Genomic DNA, 26867 nt, shown 5'->3' with positions numbered 1-26867 from the left:
TCTACACTCCTGGATCTCCCTACTTCCCATCCTCCCAATACCACCCTTCTAGCTGGTCACAAAGCACAGAGCTAATCTCCCCTGCTATGTGATTGCTTCCCACTAGCTATCTATTTTACAACTGGTAGTGTATATATGTCCATATATACACTACCACTCTCTCACTTTGTCCCAGCTTGCCCTTCCCCCTGCCCGTGTCCTCAAGTCTATTCTCCAGTAGGTCTGCATCTTTATTCCCGTCTTGCCCCTAGGTTCTTCATGACCTTTTTTTTCTTTTAGATTCTATATATATGTGTTAGCATACGGTATTTGTTTTTCTCTTTCTGACTTACTTCACTCTGTATGACAGTCTCTACCTCACTACAAATAACTAAATTTCATTTCTTTTCATGGCTGAGTAATATTCCATTGTATATATGTGCCACATCTTCTTTATCCATTCATCTGTCAATGGACACTTAGATTGCTTCCATGTCTTGGCTATTATAAATAGAGTTGCAATGAACATTGTGGTACATGACCATTTTTGAATTATGGTTTTCTCAGGGTATATGCCCAGTAGACGGATTGCTGGGTCGGATGGTAGTTCTATTTTTAGTTTTTAAGGAACCTCCATGCTGTTCTCCATACTGGCCATATCAATTTACATTCCCACAAACAGTGTATGAGGGTTCCTTTGCCTCCACACCCTCTCCAGCATTTATTGTTTGTAGATTTTTTGATGATGGCCATTCTGACTGGTGTGAGGTGATTCCTCACTGTAGTTTTGACTTGCATTTCTCTAGTGATTAGTGATGTTGAGCATCCCTTCATGTGTTTGTTGGCAATCATACCTTCTTTGTAGAACTATTTAGATCTTCTGCCCATTTATGGAGTGGGTTGTTTGTTTTTTCGATACTGAGCTGCATGAGCTGCTTGTAAATTTTGGAGGTTAATCCTTTGTCAGCTGCTTCATTTGCAAATATTTTCTCCCATTCTTAGCATGGTATTTTCACCTTGTTTATGGTTTCCTTTGCTGTGCAAAAGCTTTTAAGTTTAATTAGGTCCCATTATTTTATTATTGTTTTTATTTCCATTTCTGTAGAAGGTGGGTCAAAAAGGATCTTGCTGTGATTTATGTCATAGACTGTTCTATTTAAGTTTTCCTCTAAGAGTTTTATAGTGTCTGGCCTTACATTTAGGTCTTTAATCAATTTTGAGTTTATTTTTGTGTATGGTGTTAGGGAGTGTTCCAATTTCATTGTAAAAGAATTTTTACATTGTAAAAGAATTTTTCATTGTAAAAGAATTTCATTCTTTTACATGTAGGTGTCCACTTTTCCCAGCACCACTTATTGAAGAGACTGTCTTTTCTCCATTGTATGCTCTTGCCTCCTTTATCAAAGATAAGGTGACCATATGTATGTGAGTTTATCTCTGGGCTTTCTATCCTGTTCCATTGGTCTATATTTCTGTTTTTGTGCCAGTATCATATTGTCTTGATTACTGTAGCTTTGTAGTATAGTCTGAAGTCAGTGAACCTGATTCCTCCAGCTCTGTTTTTATTTCTCAAGATTGCTTTTGCTATTCCAGTCTTTTGTGTTTCCATACAAATTGTGAATTTTTTTGTTCTAATTTTGTGAAAATGCCAGTGGTAGTTTGATAGGGATAGCATTTAATCTGTAGATTGCTTGGGTAGTATAGTCATTTTCACAATGTTGATTCTTCCAATCCAAGAACATGGTATATCTCTCCATCTAGTTGAATCATCTTTAATTTATTTCATCAGTGACATAATTTTCTGCATACACATCTTTTGTCTCCTTCGGTAGGTTTATTCCTTGGTATTTCATTCTTTTTGTTGCAGTGGTAAATGGGAGTGTTTTCTTAATTTCACTTACAGATTTTTCATCATTAGTGTATAGGAATGCAAGAGATTTCTGTGCATTAATTTTGTATCTTGCTACTTTACCAAATTCATTGATTAGCTCTAGTAGTTCTCTGTTAGCATCTTTAGGATTCTCTATGTATAGTATCATGTCATCTGCAAACAGTGACAGCTTTACGTCTTCTCTTCCAATTTGGATTCCTTTTATTTCTTTTTGTTCTCTGATTGCTGTGGCTAAAACTTCCAAAACTACGTTGAATAATAGTGGTGAGAGTGGGCAACCTTGTCTTGTTCCTGATCTTAGTGAAAATGGTTTCAATTTTTCACCATTGAGGATGAGGTTGGCTGTGGGCTTGTAATATATGGCCTTCATTATGTTGAGGTAAGTTCCCTCTATTCCTACTTTCTGGAGGGTTTTTATCAAAAATGGGTGCTGAATTTTGTTCAAAGTTCTCTCTGCATCTATTGAGATGATCATATGGTTTTTCTTCTTCAATTTGTTAACATGGTGTATCACATTGATTGATTTGCATATATTGAAGAATCCTAGCATTCCTGGAATAAATCCCACTTGATCATGGTGTACGATCCTTTTAATGTGCTATTGGATTATGTTTGATAGCATTTTGTTGAGGATTTTTGCATCTATGTTCATCAGTGATATTGGTCTATAGATTTTTTCTTTGTGACATCTTCACCTGTTGTTGGTATCAAGGTGATGGTGACCTCGCAGAATGAGATTGGGAGTGTTCCTCCCTCTGCTATATTTTGGAAGAGTTTGAGAATGATAGGTGTTAACTCTTCTCTAAAAGTTTGTTAGAATTCACCTTTGAAGCCACCTGGTCCTGGGCTTTTGTTTGTTGGAAGATTTTTATTCACAGTTTCAATTTCAGTGCTTGTGATTGCTCTGTTCATATTTTCTATTTCTTCCTGGTTCAGTCTCAGAAGGTTGTGCATTTCTAAGAATTTGTCCATTTTTTCCAGGTTGTCCATTTTTTTGGCATATACTTGCTTGTAGTAATCTCTCATGATCCTGTGTATTTCTCCAGTGTCAGTTGTTACTTCTCCTTTTTCATTTCTAATTCTATTGATTTGAGTCTTCTCCCTGTTTTTCTGGATGAGTCTACCTAGTGGTTTATCAATTGTGTTAATCTTCTCAAAGAACCTGCTTTTAGTTTTATTGATCTTTGCTCTGTTTCCTTTATTTCTTTTCATGTCTTACTGATCTGATCTTTATGATTTCTTTCCTTCTGCTAACTTTGGGGTGTTTTTGTTCTTCTTTCTCTAATTACTTTAGGTGCAAGTTTAGCTTGTTTATTTGTTTCTTGAAGTAGGATTGTATTGCTATAAACTTCCCTCATAGAACTGCTTTTGCTACATCCTATAGGTTTTGGGTCATCATATTTTCATTGTCATTTGTTTCTAGATATTTTTTGGTTTCCACTTTGATTTCTTCAGTGATCTCTCGGTTATTAAGTAGTGTATTGTTTAGCCTCCATGTGTTTGTATTTTTTACAGATATTTTCTTGTAATTGATATCTAGTCTCATAGCGTTCTGGACAGAAAAGATACTTGATATGATTTCAATTTTCTTAAATTTACCAAAGGCTTGACTTGTGACCCAAGATATGATCTATCCTGGAAAATGTTCCATGAGAACTTGAAAAGAAAGTGTATTCTGTTGTTTATGGATGGAATGTCCTATAAATATCACTTAAGTCCATCTTGTTTAATGCATCATTTAAAGCTTGTGTTTCCTTATTTATTTTCATTTTGGATGATCTGTCCATTGGTGAAAGTGGGGTGTTAAAGTCCCCTACTATAAGGGGCTTGCCTGGTGGCACAGTGGTTGAGAGTCCACCTACTGGTGCAGGGGATACGGGTTTGTGCCCCGGTCTGGGAAGATCCCACATGCCGCAGAGAGCTAGACCCGTGAGCCATGGCCACTGAGTCTTCGCATCTGGAGCCTGTGCTCCGCAACGGGAGAGGCCACAACAGTGAGAAGCCCACGTACTACAAAAAAAAAAAAAGTGCCCTATTATGATTGTGTTACTGTCGATTTCCCCTTTTATTGCTGTTAGTATTTGCTTTATTTATTGAGGTGCTCCTATGTTGGCTGCATAAATAGTTACAATTGTTACATCTTCTTCTTGGATTGATCCCTTGATCAGTATGTAGTGTCCTTCTTTGTCTCTTGTAATAGTCTTTGTTTTAAAGTCTATTTTGTCTGATATGAGTATTACTACTCCAGCTTTCTTTTCATATCCAATTACATGGAATATCTTTTTCCATCCCCTCACTTTCAGTCTGTATGTGTCCCTAGGTCTGAAGTGGGTCTCTTGTAGACAGCATATATTCGGGTCTTGTTTTTGTATACAGTCAGCCATTCCATGTTTTTGTTGGAGCATTTAATCCATTTACATTTAAGGTAATTATCTATATGTATGTTCCTATTACCATTTTCTTAAGTGTTTTGGGTTTGTTATTGTAGGTCTTTTCCCTCTCTTGTGTTTCCTGCCTAGAGAAGTTCTTTTAGAGTTTGTTGTAAAGCTGGTTTGGTTGTGCTGAATTCTTTTAGCATTTGCTTATCTGTAAAGGTTTTAATTTCTCCATCAAATGTGAATGAGATCCTTGCTGGATAGAGTAATCTTGGTTCTAGGTCTTTTCCTTTCATCATTTATAATATATCCTGACACTCCCTTCTGGCTTGCAGAGTTTCTGCTGAAAGATCAGCTGTTAACCTAATGGGGTTTCCTTGTATGTTATTTGTCGTTTTTCCCTTGCTGCTTTTAATATTTTTTCTTTGTACTTAATTTTTGATAGTTTGATTAATATGTTTCTTGGCACATTTCTTCTTGGATTTATCCTGTACGGAACTCTCTGTGCTTCCTGGACTTGATTAACTACTTCCTTACCCATATTAGGGAAGTTTTCAAGTATAATCACTTCAAATATTTTCTCAGTCCCTTTCTTTTTCTCTTCTTCTTCTGGAACCCCTATAATTCGAATGTTGGTAGGTTTAATATTGTCCCAGAGTACTCTGAGACTGTCCTCAATTACTTTCATTCTTTTTTCTTTGTTCTTCCCTGTGGTAGTTATTTCCACTATTTTATCTTCCATGTCACGTATCTGTTCTTCTGCCTCAATTATTCTGCTACTGATCCCTTCTAGAGATTTTTTTTTTTTGCTGTACCTGGGCCTCTCACTATTGTGGCCTCTCCCGTTGTAGAGCACAGGCTCCGGACGTGCAGGCCCAGCAGCCATGGCTCACAGGCCTAGCCGCTCTGTGTCATGTGAGATCTTCCCTGACTAGGGCACGAACCCATTTCCCCTGCATCAGCAGGTGGACTCTCAACCACTCGCCACCAGGGAAGCCCTTCTAGACATTTTTAAATTTCATTTATTGTGTTGTTCTTGATTGTTTGTTTGCTCTATAGTTCTTCTAGGTCCTTGTAAAGTGTTTCTTGTATTTTCTCCTATCTATTTCCAAGATATTGGATCATCTTTACTATCATTATTCTAAATTCTTTTTCAGGTAGACTGTCTATTTCCTCTACATTTGTTAGATCTGGTGGGCTTTTACCTTGCTACTTCATCTGCTGTGTGTTTCTTTGTCTTCTACTTTTGTTTAACTTTCTGTGTTGGGGTCTCCTTTTCACAGGATGCAAGTTTGTAGTTCCCATTGTTTTTGGTGTCTGGCCAGTGGCTAAGGTTGGTTTAGTGGGTTGTGTAGGCTTACTGGTTGAGGGGACTAGTACCTGTGTCCTGGTGGATGAGGCTGGATCTTGTCTTCCTGTTGGGCAGGACCGCATCCAGTCATTTGTTTTGGGGTATCTGTGACCTTATTATGGTTCTAGGCAGCCTCTCTGCTAATGGGTGGGGTTGAGTTCCTGTCTTGCTAGTTGTTTGCCATAGGGTGCCCAGCACAGTAGCTTGCTTGTCATTGAGTGGAGCTGGTTCTTAGCATTGAGATGGAGATCTCTGGGAGACTTTTGCCATTTGATATTACATGGAGGTGTGAGGTCTCTGGTGGTCCAATGTCCTGAACTTGGCTCTCCCACATCAGAGGCACAGCCCTGATGCCTGGCTGGAACACCAAAAGACTGTCCTCCACACAGCTCAGAATAAAAGGGAGAAAAAAAGAAAGAAAAAAGAAAGAGATAAAATAAAATAAAAGTTATTAAAATAAAAAACAAAAATAATTATTAAAATTTTTAAAGTAATTAAAAAAATAGAAAGAAAGAACAACCAAATCAAAAAACAAATCCACGAATGATAACAAGTGCTGAAAAGTATACTAAAAAAAAAAAACGAAAAAAAAAAGACAAAACAGACAGACAGAACCCTAGGACAAATGGTAAAAGCAAAGCTATAAAGACAAAATCACACACAGAAGCATATGCATACACACTCACAAAAAGAGAAAAAGGGAAAAAAATATATATATCATTATTCCCAAAGTCCACCTCCTCAATTTGGGATGATTCGTTGTCTATTCAGGTATTCCACAGATGCAGGGTACATCAAGTTGGCTGTGGAGATTTAATCCACTGCTCCTGAGGCTGCTGGAGAAATTTCCTTTTCTCTTCTTTGTACAGCTCCTGGGATTCAGCTTTGGAATTGGCCCTGCCTCTGCGTGTAGGTCGCCTGAGGGCATATGTTCTTCGCTCAGACATGACAGGGTTAAAGGAGCAGCTAATTCAGGGGCTCTGGCTCACTCAGGCCGGGAGTCGGGGGAGGGAGGAGTACGGAGTGTGGCGCGAGCCTGTGGTGGCAGAGACTGGCGTGACGTTGCACCAGCCTGAGGCACGCCGTGTGTCCTCCCGGGGAAGTTGTCCCTGGATCACAGGACCCTGGCACTGGCGGGCTACACAGGCTCCCAGGAGGGGAGGTGTGGATGGTGACCTGTGCTTGCACACAGGCTTCTTGTTGGCTGCAGTAGCTGCCTTAGCGTCTCAAGCCCATCTCTGTAGCTCCTTTAAGCAGTGCTCTTAATCCCCTCTCCTCGTGCACCAGGAAACAAAGAGGCAAGAAAAAGTCTCTTGTCTCTTTGGCAGTTCCAGACCTTTTCCTGGACTCCCTCCCAGCAAGCTGTGGCGCACTACTAGCTCCCTTTAGACTGTGTTCACACAGCCAACCCCAGTCTTCTCCCTGGGATCCGACAGAAGTCCGAGCCTCAGCTTCCAGCCCCCGCCCGCCCCGGCGGGTGAGCAGACAAGCCTCTCGGGCTGGTGAGTGCTGGTCGGCACCGATCCTCTGTGCGGGAATCTCTCCGCTTTGCCCTCCGCACCCCTGTTGCTGCGCTCTCCTCCGCGGCTCCAAAGCTTCCCCCCTCCAACACCCACAGTCTCCGCCCATGAAGGGGCTTCTAGTGTGTGGAAACCTTTCCTCATTCACAGCTCCCTCCCACTGGTGCAGGTCCCGTCCCTATTCTTTGTCTCTGTTTTTTCTTTTTTCGTTTGCCCTACCCAGGTATGTGGGGAGTTTCTTGCCTTTTGGGAGGTCTGAGGTCTTTTGCCAGCGTTCAGTTGATATTCTGTAGGAGTTGTTCCACATGTAGGTGTATTTCTGATTTATTTGTGGGGAGGAAGGTGATCTCCATGTCTTACTCTTCTGCCATCTTGAAACTCCTTCAAGAATAGTCTTTTGATTTGTTCTTTGGCCATGCACATTTATTAAAGGGAAACAAAATTTTTGTTCTGTGATTTATTATTAATTATAGTGTAATTATTCAATGCTGAATAATTCTGAGAAAAAGAAAATATGAATGTCTGTAGGGGGATTGTATTTCACTGAGTAAAAATATTGTAGAATTCTTCCTTTGTTTGTTACCGATTAAATTGTATTATTTTTTCAGAAGATCCATAAGTATAGTTTTAAACCTTTTATTCTGGGAAGCTTATTGACACAAACAACAAAAGAGTGTGAATGTTACCAGTTTAAACTATTTTTAAATTATTGCTGAAAATATGCTGTGAAATTTTTATTCCTTGTGACAAAAAGTTTCAGGGAGCAATCTTGATAGCAACCCCAAATTAGCATTTATCTTCTCCAGAGACTTGTTAAAAAGTGACACATGGAAATGAGAAAATTTTAAAAGTAAATTAAGGAATACGATTTGCAGTGATAAAAATTTCATATTGTTTTAGAAAATATATATTGGTGTGATTCTCATGCAGGAGAACACTTTCATGCCAAGTATAAATTGCAAGGCTTTTATACAAGTCTACAGGGGGTTTAAACACTTAGCATCTTTTCAGTACAACAATGTTTTTGACTCAAAAAATAGTTTATAAAAGGAACATATAGAAAGGTAGCTACAAGCTTAATGGTTTTCTGCAATAAAATGACACTTAAACTTTGAAACTGATACACTATGTTGAACCTTTTATACAGCTCTCCCAGTCCTCTGCACTTGGTAGGCTTCAGCAAATGTTGATGTGACATGAAAATGTATCACTTCCATCTGGTCTTTCTCAACTGGAGTTTCTCATTTGAATCACAGAAAAGAGTTAAGTGACTATTTTCTTGATTCTCCCAAAGTTGATTTATAAATAATATCACACTAGATATATAGGAGAGAAGTTAATTTGTTATATCAATGGATGCTTAAGATACTAAGGCTTAATTTTCTCAAGAAACACCAGTTGAGAAAGTTTGACAGCTCTATTCTTAAAAAGACATACAATTAATGTCTCCTTATCCTTTTGTTATAAACTATAAGTGATAAAGCCAGTACTGTATATATGCAGAGGTATAGCTGTGGCCATGAAGGAAGAATCTATTGACATTCTATAATATACGAAATATGTATCATTCATCTTTCAGTGTCAAATCTATTAGGTCTCTCACCATAAACTGCAGCTGCTAAAACTGGACTAGTATTATAATTGGTGTAATTGATGATCTGCTTTTTGTTGTCAGAGTTTAAACAGGAGTCAAAGTTTGATAAGTGTTTTCAATTCCATTTTTTTAAAACTTTTGTCAGCCTCTACAAAAATGAAGTCATTTGTTCTCTTCAACAAATATTTATAGAACATACATAGCTTGACAGGCACTGTTCTATGCATTAAAATTTAAGAAATAAGAAAAATACATCTCTGTTTATCATCAAAGGGTAGAGTAAGAGTGAAGACTGGAGATAGAGAAACTGATAGAATAGACTGTAAGAGGTCAAGGATGGAAGCAAGGTATAGATATAGGTGGAAGCAAGGTATAGAAACAAGATGCTATAGACTTTTGTTGAAATACTGGCAAGGCCCATTATGATTTTGACTAGCCATTAAGGTCCTGAAGAACAATCAGAAGTTAGATATATTATGAAGATAACATCAACAGAAATTCCTGGTAAACTAAAAGTGGGTTATGAAAGAATGAAAAAGGTCAACTAAACTAAATGGAACTTTCAGTATAAATTCTTTATACCCAAGTGAGTATATTCTGTGTAGTAGTCCTCATTTTACAATCATAACCAACTAAAATAAGTAAAGGGAAACAAAATATCTGGCCCCAATTCTCTTCATATATAGATTCTCTTCTACATGATTATCAGATGGGAGTGCTAGAAAATAAGTATGTTTTTGTACTGCGAACACTGTACCCTATAGGAGCTAGATGGCCTAGTGATTCCTTCTGATCACGTTAATTTGAATCTCAGAATGTAACAGCAATCCCACTAGTCTCTGAAGTAGTAATATTAGCATTTTATCATTTTTGTTCCAATGCCAGCCATACCACTAAGAATTCTTTAATAGTTCTAGGACTAATATAATCTATTATGGGATTCTATAATTAATATAAATAATAATATTACTGGTATATACACAGCATAATAATGTATATGACACATTACATATATTTGAATATTACTTTTTAAAAAGTGCAAAAATGGTAAATTTCAGCACACAGTAAAATAAATGAATGCTCAACGACTTCAATGTAAGGTTAATTTCATTCAGTATAAGTTCTTTCACTTTTTCCTTTCACTACCTATTTACTATTAGAAAGTATTTGTTGTAGGATATTTACCTCCAAATTCTTATTTATTATTCCAAGAAATACAACCTTATTATCATCAAACTTAGAGTGTAAATTTTTAATTTAAGTTCTCCTTTTCTTGAACATCAGGCTTTGAATTTTAGCAGTAACGCTGAATATATTTTTAAGGTCTCATTGGTGAAATCATCTTCAGTGAAGTTATAATTAGTAAGATAGCATTTTGAATGGTATATATATTGACAGCATTTAATATAAAAATTAACATAAAAAGAATAAAAAAAGAATAAAAATGAACATTAATCAAACAAATTAAAATATTATTTATTCAAGGTTAATTGTGATAACCTTGAATCTCTTTTTCCATTTTCATTAGTTTTCTTTTGTCTTTTTTACCAATAACAGCATTAATAAAACTTATTAGTGAGTGCTTTTTGACAGAATTTATTAACAGACAGAGACCAAATATTAGATAAGCAAGAGATGAAGAATGACTTAGGTGGTAAAGCATAAACTTATAATCCTCAGTTTAAAAATGTTGACATGATATGCAAGTGATATATTTGCCTCAAGTTGTGATCTAGAAAAAAGCAAGAGACTGTTATCCTGATCTTAAAAATTAAAACAATCTAGATAAGCTATACATTTATAGTTTTTGTTTGTGTGTTTGTTTTAATTATCTAGGGAATAAAACATAATAGAACTAAGTTAAAAAAGTGAGGAGGCCTTGGGAGAGAGGAGGCCTTCAACTGTATTGTGTGTGTGTGTAACTCAAATTTAAAATGGCACCATTTACAATAGCATCAAGACACACGAAATACTTTGGGAAAAACCTTACAAAATATGTGCAAAATTTGTATGATGCAAGCTATAAAATTGTGATGTGAAAAATCAAAGAAAACCTAAATAGATAGTGTGATATACTTTGTTCATGTATTGTAAAAAGCAGTATTTTTTAAGATTCTCTTCAAATTGATCTATAATTTCTTTGTAGATCCAATCAAAATTCCAGCAAGCCTTTTGTAGAAATTGCCAAAATAGTTCTAAAATTTATATAGTAAAACAAAGGACTTAGGATAGCCAAAATTTTTTTTTTTGAAAATAAGAAATAAAGTTGTAGTACTCATACTATTTGATTCCAAGACTTCTATAAAGGTATATTACTCCAATAGCATGCCATATGGTGGAAATAGAGATCGATGAATGAAATACAGAATCAAGAAATAGAACCACATATTTATGGTCAGTTTACAGCTAATGGAAAAAGGATAATTTTCTCAACATATGGAGCTGATGCAGTCAAGCAACAATATACCAAAAAACAAAATAAAACAAAACAAAACAAAACTTGAAGTGAATCATAAACATAAAACTATAAAAATCTTCTAGAAAAAAAAAACAACTTTGTGATCCTGGGTTAGGCAAATATTTCTTAGAAGATAAAAAGCACTAATAATACAATTTTTAAAGTTTCTGTAAATGGACTTGAGTAAAATGTTACCTCCTGTTTTTCGAAAGACACTGTTAAGAGAAAAAAAAATCTCCAAAGCATAAGTCTGATAAAATAATTGTGTCCAGAATATATAATGAACATCAAAGATTTAATAAGACAGAAGTCTAATTTTAAAATGGACAAGAGATTTGAACAGGCAGTTCACTAAAGATATCATACCTCATATATTCATGAGGTCAAATGGTTTCATGAAGAGATGTTTGACATGATTAGTAATTAGGTAAATGCAAATTAATTTTTCATTAATTAATGAAAATACAGAGCAATACACAATGTGTTGCAAATAATGCACAATTAATGTGTAGATAAATTTCTCATTCATCCATAATGAGATACTATTGCATTTTGACCAGAATGGCAAATAACAAACAAAACAAAAAAACCTAACATTGGCATGGACACTACCATGTGCTGAAAATAATATGGAGTGACTTGAACTGTTTGACATTTCATGTGGAAATGTATAAATGAAATAACCACTTTGAAATTGGATTTGGTAGTTTATTATAAAATTGAACATATATAGTTACTATACCATCCAATAAACCTATCCCTAGGTATTGCATAAGAGATAAAAAATAACGCATACTCTCCCAAAGACCTGTACACAAATGTTTGTAACAGTTTACTTGTATTCACCAAAAATTCCAAATCAATCTAAATATCTATCATGAATGATCCATCAGGAAACTGTACTACATCTATAAAATTCAACACTATTAAGCAATAAAAAGGACCAAACTGCTAATAAATGCAAAAACATGAATAAGTCTCAAAAGCATCATACTAAATTGAAAAAACAAAAAGACACAAATTTCAACATATTATATGGTCAATTTGTTTGACATTCTAGAAAAAACAAAACTCTAGGGAAATAAACCAGAAAAAAATCTGTAAAGTATCCTCATATGTCTATGAAATGAGCAAAGGGAAGATCAACAAATAAAAAATAAGCCATCTATTTTAACAAATTATTTCCTCAGTTTTAGAAGAAATAGCTTATACTTAATCATGCAAAGAAATTTTAACAGTTATAATTTAAGAAAATTATTGAGTTTAGCTTTAGCTTTTGCTGAGGACTGCCCAGTTAGAATCAGTACTTCTAACATTTCTTAAACTTTCTATTCTATTTTTATTTTGTAATTCTGTCATACACCTATACCAGTTTATAACAGTAGGTTGGTAGTTATAAAATATTTGAAAATTAATTGATTAATTAACAAATACTTTAATGATGTCAAATTTATAATTAACTTTAAAAATATGAGTATATTAAAAAGAATTGGCATTGATATTATAAACAAAGTCATTTGTAGCATAATCTCAAAAGAGAAAATACTCTGGACTGTGGTTTGTTTTGTGAAGTTATTTGAAATATACTATCAAATTTCTATTTATACCTTATTGCCAATAAAAAGGTTTTTAGATTTTAAAACAGGTATTTTCATTGAAAAATGTTTTCCATATTACTGCATGCTTTATGCATTCTCATTCTCTCACAAAAAAGTTCTGTATATTTTATTGCTTCTATTTACTTTTATGCAAAAAATATAATAGTTTGAAACACCATAAACTTATTGATTGAACAGATTAAATATGATTCTTAGGATTCTTTTAAACAAGGCTTTACATTTATTGCACCAATGTATTATAGCATAAAAATCAATGGTGTGCTGAAGCCAGCTCACCCTGGCTCAACAGAAATGATCATTCATTTTTCAGGAATTTTGATTGCTGGGTATTAAACACAGCCATTATTAAAGATTAATTACATAAATTTACTCTTAAACAAATAACATTAAAAGATAAAATAAAATCTCAAAACTCATTACTTCCTAATTGTTTTTCTATGCTTTATTATTCATTTATGTCTATGGTTATTTACATACAGTCCATGTATATAGTGAAATAGTATATACTGATGTGCCATTGTGCAACTTTCCCAATTCCACTTTCAGTAATATCACATTAGTAGCTAGAAATTGGCTATTGTTGCAATATTTATGTCATAAAAAGATAAAGTACCATATTTAAATAAAAAACATGCTGTTAAACATGTATCAACACACTGCTACATGAAACCCTGCTTTTAGATGCCTGCTATGTAATAAGCATAGGTATTATAAATACAAAAACAAATACATAAGGCACGTCTTCTGTCCTAATGACAAATACAGGATAAGAAGACTACAAGAGTGTGGTCAAGCTGGCAAAGTAGGAAGACTGTGAGCTCACCTCATCCCACAGGCACACCAAAATTACAACTATTTACAGAGCAACTATTGATGAGAAACACCTGAAGACCAGCAAAAATTATCTTCTACCACTAAAGACATAAAGAAGGAACCATAATGAGACAGGTAGGAGGGGCAGAGACACGATATAGTCAAGACCATAACCCTAGGTGGGCAACCCACAAATGGAAGGGTAATTACAGTTGCAGAGGTTTATCCCAAGGAGAGAGGGGTATGAGCCCAACATTAAGCCTCCCAGCACAGGAGTCTTGTACTAGAAGACAATCCCCCCAGAATGTTTGCCTTTGTAAGCTTACTTTTGGGAGAACTAGAGGTCTGTGGTAAATAGAGACTCCACACTTAAAAGGTGCACACAAAATCTCACATGCTCCCACTCTTATATGGGCAATTAATCTTCAACAAAGGAGGCAAGAATATACCCTGAGGAAAAGACTGCCTCTTCAAAAAATGATGTTGGGAATACTGGACAGCTACATGCAAATAATCAGACTGTACTATTTTCTCACACCATGCACAAAAATAAATTCAAAGTGGATAAAAATTTATGAATAAGACTTGTAACCATAAAACATCCAGAAGAAAACATAGACAGTATTCTTTTTGACATTGTTCTTAGTAATATTTTTTGTCTATGTCTCCTCAGACAAGGAAAACAAAAGCCAAAATAAACAAATGAGACAACATCAAACTAAAACGCTTTTGCACAGTGAAGGAAAATATCAAGGAAATGAAAAGACCACCAAATGAATGGGAGAAGATATTTGCAATGGATATATCTGATAAAGGAGTTATATTGAAATATACAAAGAACTCATAAAACTCAATATCAAAAAAATCAAATGAATCAATTAAAAACTGGATAGAGGAGCTGAATAGACATTTTTCCAAAGAAAACAGATTGCCAACAGGCACATGAAAAGATGCTCAACGTCATTAGTCAGCAGGGATATGGAAATGAAAACCACAATGAGGTATCATCTTACACCTCAGAATGGCTATTGTCAAAAAGAATGGCTATTATCAAAAAGACAACAAATAGCAAGTGTTGGTAAGGTTATGGAGAAAAGGGAACCCTTATGCACTGCTGGTGGGAAAGTAAATTGGAGCATCCACTATGAAAAAAAATATAGAGATTCCTCAAAAAATTAAAAATGGGAATACCATACTTTTCAGAAATTCTACTCCTGGGTATTTATACAAAGAAAATGAAAATACTACTTAAAAAAGATATATGCACCCCAATGTTTATTGCAACATTATCTACAATAGCCACAATATGAAAGCAACCGAAGTACCCATCAATAGATGAATGGTTAAAGAATAGTACTCAGCCATAAAAAAGAATGAAATCTTGCTATTGGTGACAACATGGATGGACCTAGAGGGTATTATGCTAGGTGAAATAAGTCAGACAGAGAAAGACAAATACTGTATGATTTCACTTATATGTGGGATCTAAAAAACAAAACAAATGAACAAACATAAAACAGAAACAGAGTCACAGATACAGGAAACTAAAGGTAGTTACTAGAATGGAAGAGTGTGAGGAGAGGAGAGGAGAGAAAAAAGTGAGGGAGATTAACAGGTACAAACTTCCAGTTGTAAAATAAATGTCATAGGTATGAATTAAGGGTATATGTGGAAAATATAGTAAATAATTATGCAATATCCTTGTATGGTGACAGGTGGTAACTAGACATCATGGCAATTATTTTGAAATGTATAGAAATACCAAATCAGTTATTGTGTAATAGGAACTAACATAGTGTCAATTATACTTCAACAACAAACAAACAAGGAAACAAACAAACTTGTAGAAAAAGAGATCAGATTTGTAGTTACCAGAGGCAGTGGGGAGGGGAAGGGGTAATTGGATGAAGATGGTCAAGAGGTACAATCTTCCAGTTATAAGATAAATAAATACTAGGATGTAATGTACAACATGATGAATATAATTTACACTGCTCTCATATATGAAAATTGTTAAGGGAGTAAATTGTAAGAGTTTTCATCACAAGGAAAAAAATATTCTTTTTCTTTAATTTTTTATCTATATGAGATGATGGATATTCACCAGACTTATTGTGGGAGTCATTTTATGATGCATGGAAGTCAAATCACTATGCTGTACACCTTAAACTTAGTTCTGGATGCAATTCTACCTGAATAAAACTGGAATTTAAAAAAAAAAGAAAGAAGACTAAGAATTTACTGTAGGCTTGTGGACAATGGACTCTTCCAGAGGATGGGGGATGTGCCATACAGAAGAAGTGACTTTGGGTTTGGGGCTTGACAAATGAATAGAAGTTCATCAAATGGAGGAGGTAGGTAAACTCATTCCAGGAAAGGAGAAAAGCCTAATCAAAGGAAAGGGACATAAGAGAAAAATGTCTTTTATTAGAAACCTTACTATTTCCAAATCTCCTGAATAGATGATGTGTTATCTCCATTTGTCTCTCACTTATAAGAATACTTATGATGGTATTAGGTACCACCCAGATAATCCAAAGTAATATTCACATTTTAGGATCCTAAACCAAGTTACATCTGAAAGACACTTTTTCCAAATAAGGTAAAATACATTCCATTATTCAACCTACTACAGGTATATTGTACATAGCAGTGATTATTGAAAGTATAGTAGTGGGAGGAATTACAAAGAGAAATTTCATAAAGAAAGAAAAGCACCCAAATCAGTACCTGGGTAGTCCCCCAAAATACATGGGGAAGCAGAAGAGAAATCAATGAGAGACACTAAGAATGCCTGGAGAGAGGTAAGGGAAGGACAGGAAAAGAAAGCTGTAAAATGGAATCCAAGGGAGTAGAGAGGATACAGGGGAAAAATGAAGAAAAAAAATGGCTGGAGTAACCTTAAAATTGAACTTTAAAATATAAAAAGGCTTAAATACTTGCATATACTAACACAGTCATTGTAGCCTAGTATTCAGTTTCTTACAGACTGACTATTGACTGTCACCCTGGAGCTAAAGTTTAGTGCTAGCAGCAATATTACAATTAGTTTTTTTTTTAATTTAAGAAGTACAAGTTAACAATGGTGAGATATTACAATTAACAGTGTCAAGGGTTCCTCCTCAAACTATTCATGCTTACTAGTGGCTGCTAAACTCGACTGTTTTCAAATTTCTGAAGAAGTGAATATGTAACATATCAGCATGTAGGTATAAATACGAAAATGATACAATTTCTTAAATTATTATTGAAAGAGTGTATACTGCTTAAATTTTGGTTCATTGTGGCAAAATCATGTAACCACAACTTAGTTAAGGCTCTCTTTAAAGATTAGGGATATCCCAGCTCTAACTATATCCTAACTATAGCTCTGTCTTTTCTCAAGATATCAAATTATTTTACATATCTATTTTTATTTCCTGTGTGCCACCACTTGTAAAAATGTGCTTAACCAGTTATAAGTCTATATGCATTTGTACATGACTGTATTTGTGCTAAATGTAACTCTTGCATGTTTTGCAAAGTGCTCTCCCTGCTTTGATATTTGAAGTTTGATATAACAAGAAAGCTAAAATTCACTTGAACTAAACCATTTGTAATATTATTTTTTAGATTTTTTCATGTCTAATCTTAACTTTCAAGCTCTCAAACTGAGGAATCCAATTCCCTTTGGTGTACTCTTATAAGAGCTAACCATATCCATCAGTATTATAAAATTTACTGAATGGTCCTTAAAATTGAATTTACACAAAAATACTTCCTTTATTTTGGAACTTAATGAAGTCTTTTGTTTTCTCAAAAGTGAGGCATTTTAAACTTTGTTTATATCACTGCTACTAATAATAGAGAGAAACATGCTGATCTTTTTGACCAAAAAAGAACCTAATCCTCAAAAATGAGTCATTGGCTCCTAAGCAGAGGCTCAGATTGAACACAACAAAAGTACCTACTGGGGAGATGACTCCTTCAGGAGCCACATGAAAATATAAGGCAACTTTAGGTGTCTCAACTAGGAAAATAATTAGATACATACAGCACCACTGAAAAGGCTAGGTAATAAAAGTTCGAAAGCCCATGGAAGTTTCCATCAATTATCTTATTTGCCTGTAATACAACAGTGGGTGATCCACAGGAATAAGCACTGTAAAACCTTGGCAAAACCTAACACTGGATTTCTTTGCAGGCCATGTACCTGTTCCAACTTTCACCTGAGAATAATCATTTGTCTTTAAATTCCAGGTTTCAAATCTCACAATAATGGCTCTCAGGACTTATTACAAAAACCTTCCTGTAAAGTAGTGTGGGAAATATACTTTTCAGGCTTTCACCCCTTGAAGTACAGAGAATAACTTATAGTATTAACATAGATATTTAATATGACTTGAGATATTATTGAATGTGTTTAATTCAGTCATAACAAAGAGTTAATAATTCTCTTTTGTTTTACCTTGATCAAGATAAGATTGTTGTATCACAGAACAAATACAACCATGATATAGTTCAAAAGTCATATAACTAAATATTTGCACTTTTATGAGTTCTATAGTATTTTTATATTATATAATTTTTTCCTCCTGTGGTAAGCAGGAGGATGATGTATACTATCCCTCTTTATCCAACTGTTTCCATGAAAATTCTTATTTATTGACTCATAAGTTTTGAACTTATGAGTCAATAAATAAGATTTTTTTTCTGGTGTTTATCTATATTAGTTTTTATTTGTTATGATTATTGTTTCAGTTTTGTATTCTATATATGTATCATTTTATTATTGGTCATTCTGTACACTTATCTGTACTGTTTATAGAACTACTATTGAAAATAGTGTGTAATACTTAAAATAAGATATAAAAACTATAATTTTAAAATATCACTTCCTTTAACATTCTGTAGTGTTATTTAATTTTTAAGTATTTTAATAAGCTAATTATTAAAAGCCACAAGATACAATCAATAATCTCTGATGGCTTCTGACCAGATATTTTTTCAGTTAAAATATGACTTGATTATTTTCAGATAAGAAAATGAAACTTATATTGCTAATAAAATGAAAAATATTAAGAAAAATTTAACCATGCATGAATATGAGCCCTTTGCTTTAGAATTCTGAATAATCATCTTCTTTCTCTTTTCAAAATTATCTCTAGTTTTACTAATGAACTAAATAGGAGAAATTTGAACTTTGTATATTCTTCCTTGAGTATCATATATGTATATATGTATATAAGAAAATCATCAATTTTCCTCAACTTATTGCTAGTCACTCTCCCAGTTTAGTGTTTTAAAAGAGCTTATATAATGCAGGAAGATGAAATTATAGTCTGTGATCACATAGTCAGTGAGGCTAATGATTTTTTTTCAAACTTTTTGACCCCATTTATGATACACATCAAATCCAAAACTTGAGGGAGAATGAATGGCTTTGTAACAAAGTACACATACATGTTGTAACAATTGATTCCTCTCTTTGGGTTCCGAAAAACCAATCAAAATTTCAAGACCAACTAAATAACTTTAAGTCTCTTATTAATGCAATCTTTATTAATGTTTTAAAAGTATAATGACTGTGAACCTAATAAAACCACTCTTAAAGTTTATTAAAAACAAAATGGAACAAAAATATATATTTTTTTCTCAACAGTGAATTTCCTTATCCCATTTGATTTGACTTGAGTGACCAAATACACAAGAGAATGTATAAAAGTTTAAGATAAAGTAAAATGATATTACATTAATAACAGATTACATGAATGGATAAACACAGACTCCATCACAGCTGAAAATAAGTATTTCATACATCCTAAAACTTCTGAAATACAATTTCAAATCCCAAATCATTTTAATATTGCCTGTTAAAATCATGAAACAGTGCAATTAATTACAACTGTTCTTTCTATCTCTTTTCTCCTAAGTCTAACATATACAGTCAGAAGCTCTGTAATGCTGTGGAAACAGCATTAATCTGGAGTTAAGAAGTATCCTAAATTTTAAATGAGATAACATCTCTGAAACTACTTTATAACTGTGGAACATAAAAAAAAATGGAATACATTTTTTAACTTATATAGTCAATAGCTGGACAAAATGGAAATGGGTTCCCAACTCATTTTCAATATGTATTCAATCCAAATAATGCAATAATTTCTTGGGATTATGTAAGGATTTTATGTTGTACTAGGGATACAGGATTGCATATGATGTAGGATGAATTAGATAAAACAGGTACTTCTTGCAAGAATCATGTGGTGTTGGTCATATTTGATCCCCATCTGCTAAAATTAAAACAAAATTTCTTTAAATCTGACCCAATCTTCTTAAGAGTCAGAATGAGTAAAATACTTTCTCAAAGCAAGTTCTTCATAGTTGAAAGGTAAATTGCCTCTCCTGAGGCACAAGGAGGAGCTAATATACCTGAGAAAGGGTAATAGAATATTTTATATATCCAATCTCTTCATAAAATCAAGTTCAATAAAGACACAATCCACACTATGTTTTCCTCCAAAGCATGTGGGAATCTATGCTTTTAACATAATAGTAAGTAAATTCACAGATTGATCACTTTTGACAGGACTCTATGTTCAAGCCACGGTGCTAATCACAGTTGACAATACAAACTTGAATCATGCAGAGGGTTTTCCTCAAATGCCTTGAATGTTGTAATGTCATGTTGGGCCATCCCAATCGGCTGTGGGCTATATACAAATAACATATGTGTTGCACATCAGAAATAATCAGAGTTTCTTTCCCATGATAGGCTAACTGTCATTGTACGATACAATTTGCTTTCAATCCTGTTTTTCGTCTTTTTTAACTTGCAAACTTCTCTTTACCTTCTTGGTAATAGTCTTAAGTCTTACTCAAAGGCACTGAATTTACTGATAAGTTATGATAAAGAGAAAGTTACCTGCATATGATTCTAAACCTATATATATGAATAAATATGTGTTTATACATACATACATGTATACATCTATAACACCCATACAAACACACACACATGAGTATGTATGGATATGTATTCTTTCAAGTTTTATAAAGAAATTTATTTTATTAGGGAAAATATTCGATGGATAAATGATTTCTGGGAATATTACACATTATTTATCACACTTATTTGTTTAGAAGTCCTATTAAAGGTACATATTAACAATCCTTATGAAAGACGAGATGTCTTAAAATTAGCAAATATATTCAAATTAGATTGACCAGAATTTTCTGAACTTCATTGCCAAATTGTATTGTATTTTAAATTTACTTAAAATTTTTCTACTCTTCAAAAGAATCAATACCTTGCAGATGACATGTATTTTACCATGACTTTAGGCAGAGCACGTACACTTTGTGAAACTCTTTTGGAGAGTCATAAGATTCATCTTCAAGTAGAAAAATTCTCTGTGGCACAACAAGGACTGTGGATTTTGAAAGTAGATTTAAAATACAGTACAATTTGGCATATTAAATATCTAAATTAACATCTGAACTATCACTTCTCTGAGTAATATGGAAGAAAGAAATATTACCTATCTAACCACAGCTTTCATAATGTGAAGAGGGATCATTAATACATACCTCAAAAGATTGTGATTATATGTGTGAAATCATCTCTAAAATATCTGAAACACACCATTGACCCATCTGAAGCCTCTAACAGGCAGAAAAACCCTGTGTTGTAAAAGGAACATGATCCCCAAATAGCAAAGTTAGAGATAAGGATTAAGAATTAGTTAGATAGATAGATGATAGATAGATAGATAGATAGATAGATAGATAGATAGATAGATAGATAGACAGACAGAGATATGCACACATGGTACATAAAAGGAGACTAGATAGGTAAAATTTATAATGTACTTACATGACATAGAACAAATTGTATCTGTGACACAATTCTTACATTGTTGCATTCTGTAGTACATTGTCTTCTCATTTTTGTGTAACTTCCAAGAAGTAGAAATTTGATTCTCACCTGATCAACACTACTGCCTTGGGTAACCTCTAAACTTAGTCTCAAATAATGAATTGTCTGGTCAAATATTCTATCACACTTGTGGTATTATGAGAGCTTGGCTCATTTATGATTAACAAAATTATGATAGTTCACTCCTACTGTTATTGATTTTATGTACTTAGAGCTTTAACTTATAGGTTATACATTTTTATTTTACCTCTTAATAGGTGCCCTTTCCTCTTCTTACTATTAAGAAAATGTTTATCTGGGCAAAGAGCCAACACTATATGCCCTGCTTCCATTGCAGCTATGTATTTTCATGAGACTATTTCTGGCTGTGTTGAAGTGCCATGAACAACATCCTGATTGGTTTTGTAGAGGAAACCTAATTTTCTCTTTTCATCCTTCCTTCTGATAGGAATGAGTACCTAATATTGAGTCATAATGGTTAATGCAGAGGACAACAGTTTAAGAATGGAAAACAAAGACTGCTATAACTTGGATTCTTGGATGACCTTGTAGGGCAGAGTCATCATCCCTCAGTTCTTCCTACCTCCAGATTGATATCTATGAGAGATATAAACTTGATATAAATCTGTTATTTTGGTTCACAGTTATACCAGCAGCTGATCCTATATACGAATTGATACCTCACTTTTTTTTTACTGATCTTCTATTAAGTATAAAAACACATATTTAGACAACTTATAGTAAGTGTACCATAGAATTATAGATATGTGCTTTTGAAACTTCGGGAACTAATTACTAGTTTAGGAAACACTGGGGGTAGAAGAATTTGTTAAAACAATTCTATGATGTATTCAGCAAAATTCACAATTTTGGAAATTTGCAAGATAAATCGCCCAATTTATTGAACAAACAGATGGTAAGAGTAAAAAGCGTTGAGAGGCATCGTAGCTGTAGAAATTGAAAGACATCAACCACACGCAGTAAGTGGATATTGTTTAGATCTTGATTTGGATCTTGATCATCTATGAATTTTATATGAAATAATAGGGCAAATTTAAATAATTATTAGACATATGAAGATGGGATCATTGTGTATTTTTATTTAGGGGTCATAATAGTATAGAACTATGTTAAAATAAAATATTTTAGAGATAGGGTAAGATATTAATAGAAGCCACATGCTGTGTGGAACACTTCAAAATAACACAGAGGAGGGGAAGGGGGGGATTTAGTGGAGACCTAGATGAAACGGTGATCATGAAATGAGAACTATTGAAGCTAAATAATGGTTACAAATGGGATTAGTTATGTTTTATTCCTACTTCTGTACATTTTTAAATTTATCTATATTAAAAGTTTTAAAATAACATAAATATATGCTTTAGAATAAAATCTAAGATTTCTAGTTGTAGGTCAACGTCTCAGAAGCTATGTGCTTTTAGACAAGTTGATTACTTCTCTCTTTTTTATTATATATCAACGAAATAGAAAAAATAGTACTCATGCCATACAATTGTTATTAGGATTAAAGTAGCTCATGTTTTCAGACCACTTAGGATATTAATAATCAGTAAATGTTAACTACTAGTTGAATTTACTCAGTGTCATTTATAGGTATTTTTGTGAGTTAGTTTAGGAAAAATGAGTTATGAACTCAAAACATATTAATTTGGGGAGCATAGCCTATTTATAACTTCGATTCATAACTTGGGAATTGCTAGATTTGTAGTAACTGGAAATGAATACTTTATATTTTCCCAAATAAGTTGAAACCTTGATGGATTGAAGCTTTATGATTATCCCAAGGCAATAATAAATAAGTCCCCTAAGAGGAGGATTATTTTAAACATAAATGATGATTGAATAAAACTCACATTGATGACAATATCTTTACAGGAGAGCAATGCAAATAAATTTGTGTTTCATATATGTCTGAGGGTTTTATGGAAAATTGATGTACCTGATATTATCTCTCCCTCTCTCTCTCTCTTTCTCCTCCTCTCTCTCTCTCTGAAATGTAGGTTCTATAGGGTCTATAAATCATCTACAGTGGAAGGATTAAGGCCCATTGACAAAATATGCATTTTATTCACATCAAATGATTGTATCTGAATAAGTTTGTTTTTCTTTATAAGTGTAAAAAAGCAATGACAGTTTTATTTTCTTCTCCTCTTATTAAATAAGCACCTTTTGATGGTACCTGTACAAATCATCATATAAATGCAAGATTTCCAATAAATTATTTATTTTTAGCTGCAGTAGACATTTTTAGCTCTTATATAATTTCTCAGCAGAATTTAATCCTGAAAACCTTTCTAAACCACGTTTTTCTCTTGACTTCCATTTTAATCACTTTATCCTTTTCTTCCACCTAATTTGTCATTCCGTCTCTTGCTGATTTTTTGTTATCCTCTTGTTCTGCTACCCTCTTTAAATGATCGTGATATTTCCTACAGAATACAGTATCTGGTGCTCTCTTGTTCCCTCTCTAGAGTTGCTTCCTGGGCAACCTAATCAAGGTTTATGAATTCAATTAGCATCCAAATGCATATACCAGTGACTCTACATCCTTATCTTTTATCAAGACTACATTTCAAAGTTCACAATCATATTCAAGAATAGTTCCCCTAAAATGAATCACTAAATTATCTCTAAAATTTGTAATTGCATCTTGACTTCTCCATCTAGGTAAATAGCACCCCTCTTTGTGTAGCTGCTCTAGTAGGAGGATAGGTATATGGACATCCCTGCCTCCATTACTTCTCAGGTCTGAGGTCTACTGGATCATACTCTTACATTTGTTGAATTTTGATCTCTTTTCTGTATTTATCCAGCCTCAGTTCCAAGCCTACATCCCATCTTACCTGGATAGCTTTACAACTGGTCTGTCTGAATTCATTCTCAGCTTTTCCAACTTTCTCACTTATGCTGAGTGCTTTTCCATAAGTGTATATCTGTCACTTGTCTGTCTTAAAATTCTTTCTTGAGCTCCAATAACTTTCAGAGAAGAGTAAAATCCTCCCAAACTTATCAACACGGTCTAATATAATCAAATTCCTAAATTCTCTTCAGTTCCACTGAATCAGATAGAACACATTAATCCTCCTCTAAATGTACCCAGAACTTTCTTTTTTGTGTGTGCCTTTGTTCACATCATTCTATTGTTTGAAATATGCTCTTTCTTCTGCTTTTGAAAACATCTGCATTTTTACTGAGAAGCAGCTGCAACAGCATTCCCTCCTTGGAGCATGTGCTCACTTCCACAAGATGCTGTAGATTATTCTTATGCCTCTCTTCTCTGTCCTTCTATAAATGTTATCATAATACACCAAGATTCATTATAATTATTGGCTTTCTTCTGCTTCCTCATACCAAACTGTGATTTTTAAGTAAAAATCTTTATTCGTTTATAAATGTTACTCATTTAAAAAAAGTGCTTGATTTAAAATAAGGCCTTGCCATGTTTGTGGATCTAAAATTCATAACAATATGTTTAGAAAAAGAGATATTCTCATTGTTAACATATTCAACTAGGGTTCAAAATTCTTACATGGTATTTATAAGATCAAACAATATGTTGTAGAATTTAGATTCAAATTTCTGTATTCTATAACTCAGGCTGGTAAATCTGCCATTTTTATCATCTTTTTTCTCTGAAAATTTTAATTTTGAAATAGTTTTTTTTTTCTCTTTTTCTTTTTTGTGTGTATGTGTGTGTGTATTATTTATATTAATGGTGGCCCTCTAAATCAGTTTCATTCCTAGTTGATATAACAAAGCCAAATTATCTAAAAATCTAATGCTTTTCTTTGAATTGCAGAGTTTAGTCACTTGCATATATTCCATTTAAAATGGCAGAGTTTGGATATCAACCAACATTTCTTTTGAAAATTTGAGAATAAGTTTTCATTCAAAATATGGAGTCAGTTTTAGCTACAAAATTTGAGATTTTCTAACTATATCTTGTCATTTCACCAAAAAAAAGAAAGGAAAAAAAAATCAGCCTGATTCAGCCCCCCTACTAAGCTAAAGAAAAACCTGTCATTTCAAAGCAATTTCAGTTTTTCAAAGAATAGGCTAACAATGGTAAAATAGCAAATAACTCTTTCAAAGTTTATTTCCAAACTTTGTTTCTTTTTCAAAGTTATTTTCAATGCATATAGGCTTTTACTGAAAATGAAACCCACTAGAAATACATATAGAATTATTAATGAAAACTTCTTTTTTAACCATACAACTTTCATTTGGATGATATTTAAACCATTAGTAAAATCTGTTCATGCAAACCTTGTCTATATAAGCTATAGCAAAGGGAAATTTTGACAGTTTCAAATCATCATCATAAAGTAATAAATGATTCCTTTGTGTGGTTTTGCAAGCTACTCAAGAGTTAAAAATTAAAAAGAAAAATCTAACATCAATTGCATATTTGCCATAATATTAAAATTAATGTATATCTTCCCATGGTGGTAATTTTTTTATGAATAACAACCACTTATATGTATGTTTCTTTGTAAAATGTGACCTCATCATTTATACCTGTTCTTCATATATAATGAACTTTATTTTATCTGAACATTTGGACACAACTTGTTGCAGAAATCAGTTAATTTTTCACAGATATATCTGTTTTTCTTCTGTGAACATAAATAAACTACACATCACATTTTCCCTAATAGGAGAGATCAGGTAACTGTGTCCTGCCGCATGTTACAAGTGCAGATCTGTAGCACAGTGATCTGTTCTTATGCCTACTCTACGCTGCAGAAGAGCCAGGGGAGGACTTTAAGCCCAATGGAAAGTTTCCATCACATCCAAGCTCTTAAATCTCTCAATCATTGACTACAAAACAGCTGTCTTGGAGGGCTGCCCATTCATGCCAGACTAGAAATAAGATAGTATTGTGCTAAGCCATTGACAATATGGAATTTTTTATTGTATTATTTAATATATTTTGACTAATACAGAAGGAGGCTACTAATGTGACCTACAATAAAATAAAAACATATACTAAATCACATAGTAAAAATCACCAACAATGATTTGGATGTCAGACCATGTGTTCATTGACGCTCTAGGGGCAAAGGATAGAAAGCAGAGGTTTAGGATGTATGTTGGTTGTTAGTAGGTATGCATCACACAGTATAATTAGACAGAGATGAGTTCATACAGGGACTTGCCAGTTGAAAAACATAAATGAAAGTGCACAGAGAATGACCAGAAATATGGGGCCTTGAGGGACTGGAAAAGCTGATTGCTTATAGACTCCAAGCAGTAAGAGATAAGTCTGAGAATGTTTTTTAGTGACAAAGAATTTATTAAGATTATGCCTTGGATCAAAGATCAGAT

Source organism: Tursiops truncatus, chromosome 5 (assembly GCF_011762595.2).
Source record: "Tursiops truncatus isolate mTurTru1 chromosome 5, mTurTru1.mat.Y, whole genome shotgun sequence".
NCBI classification, from domain to species: domain Eukaryota; kingdom Metazoa; phylum Chordata; class Mammalia; order Artiodactyla; family Delphinidae; genus Tursiops; species Tursiops truncatus.
This window is presented reverse-complemented; position numbering follows the sequence as displayed.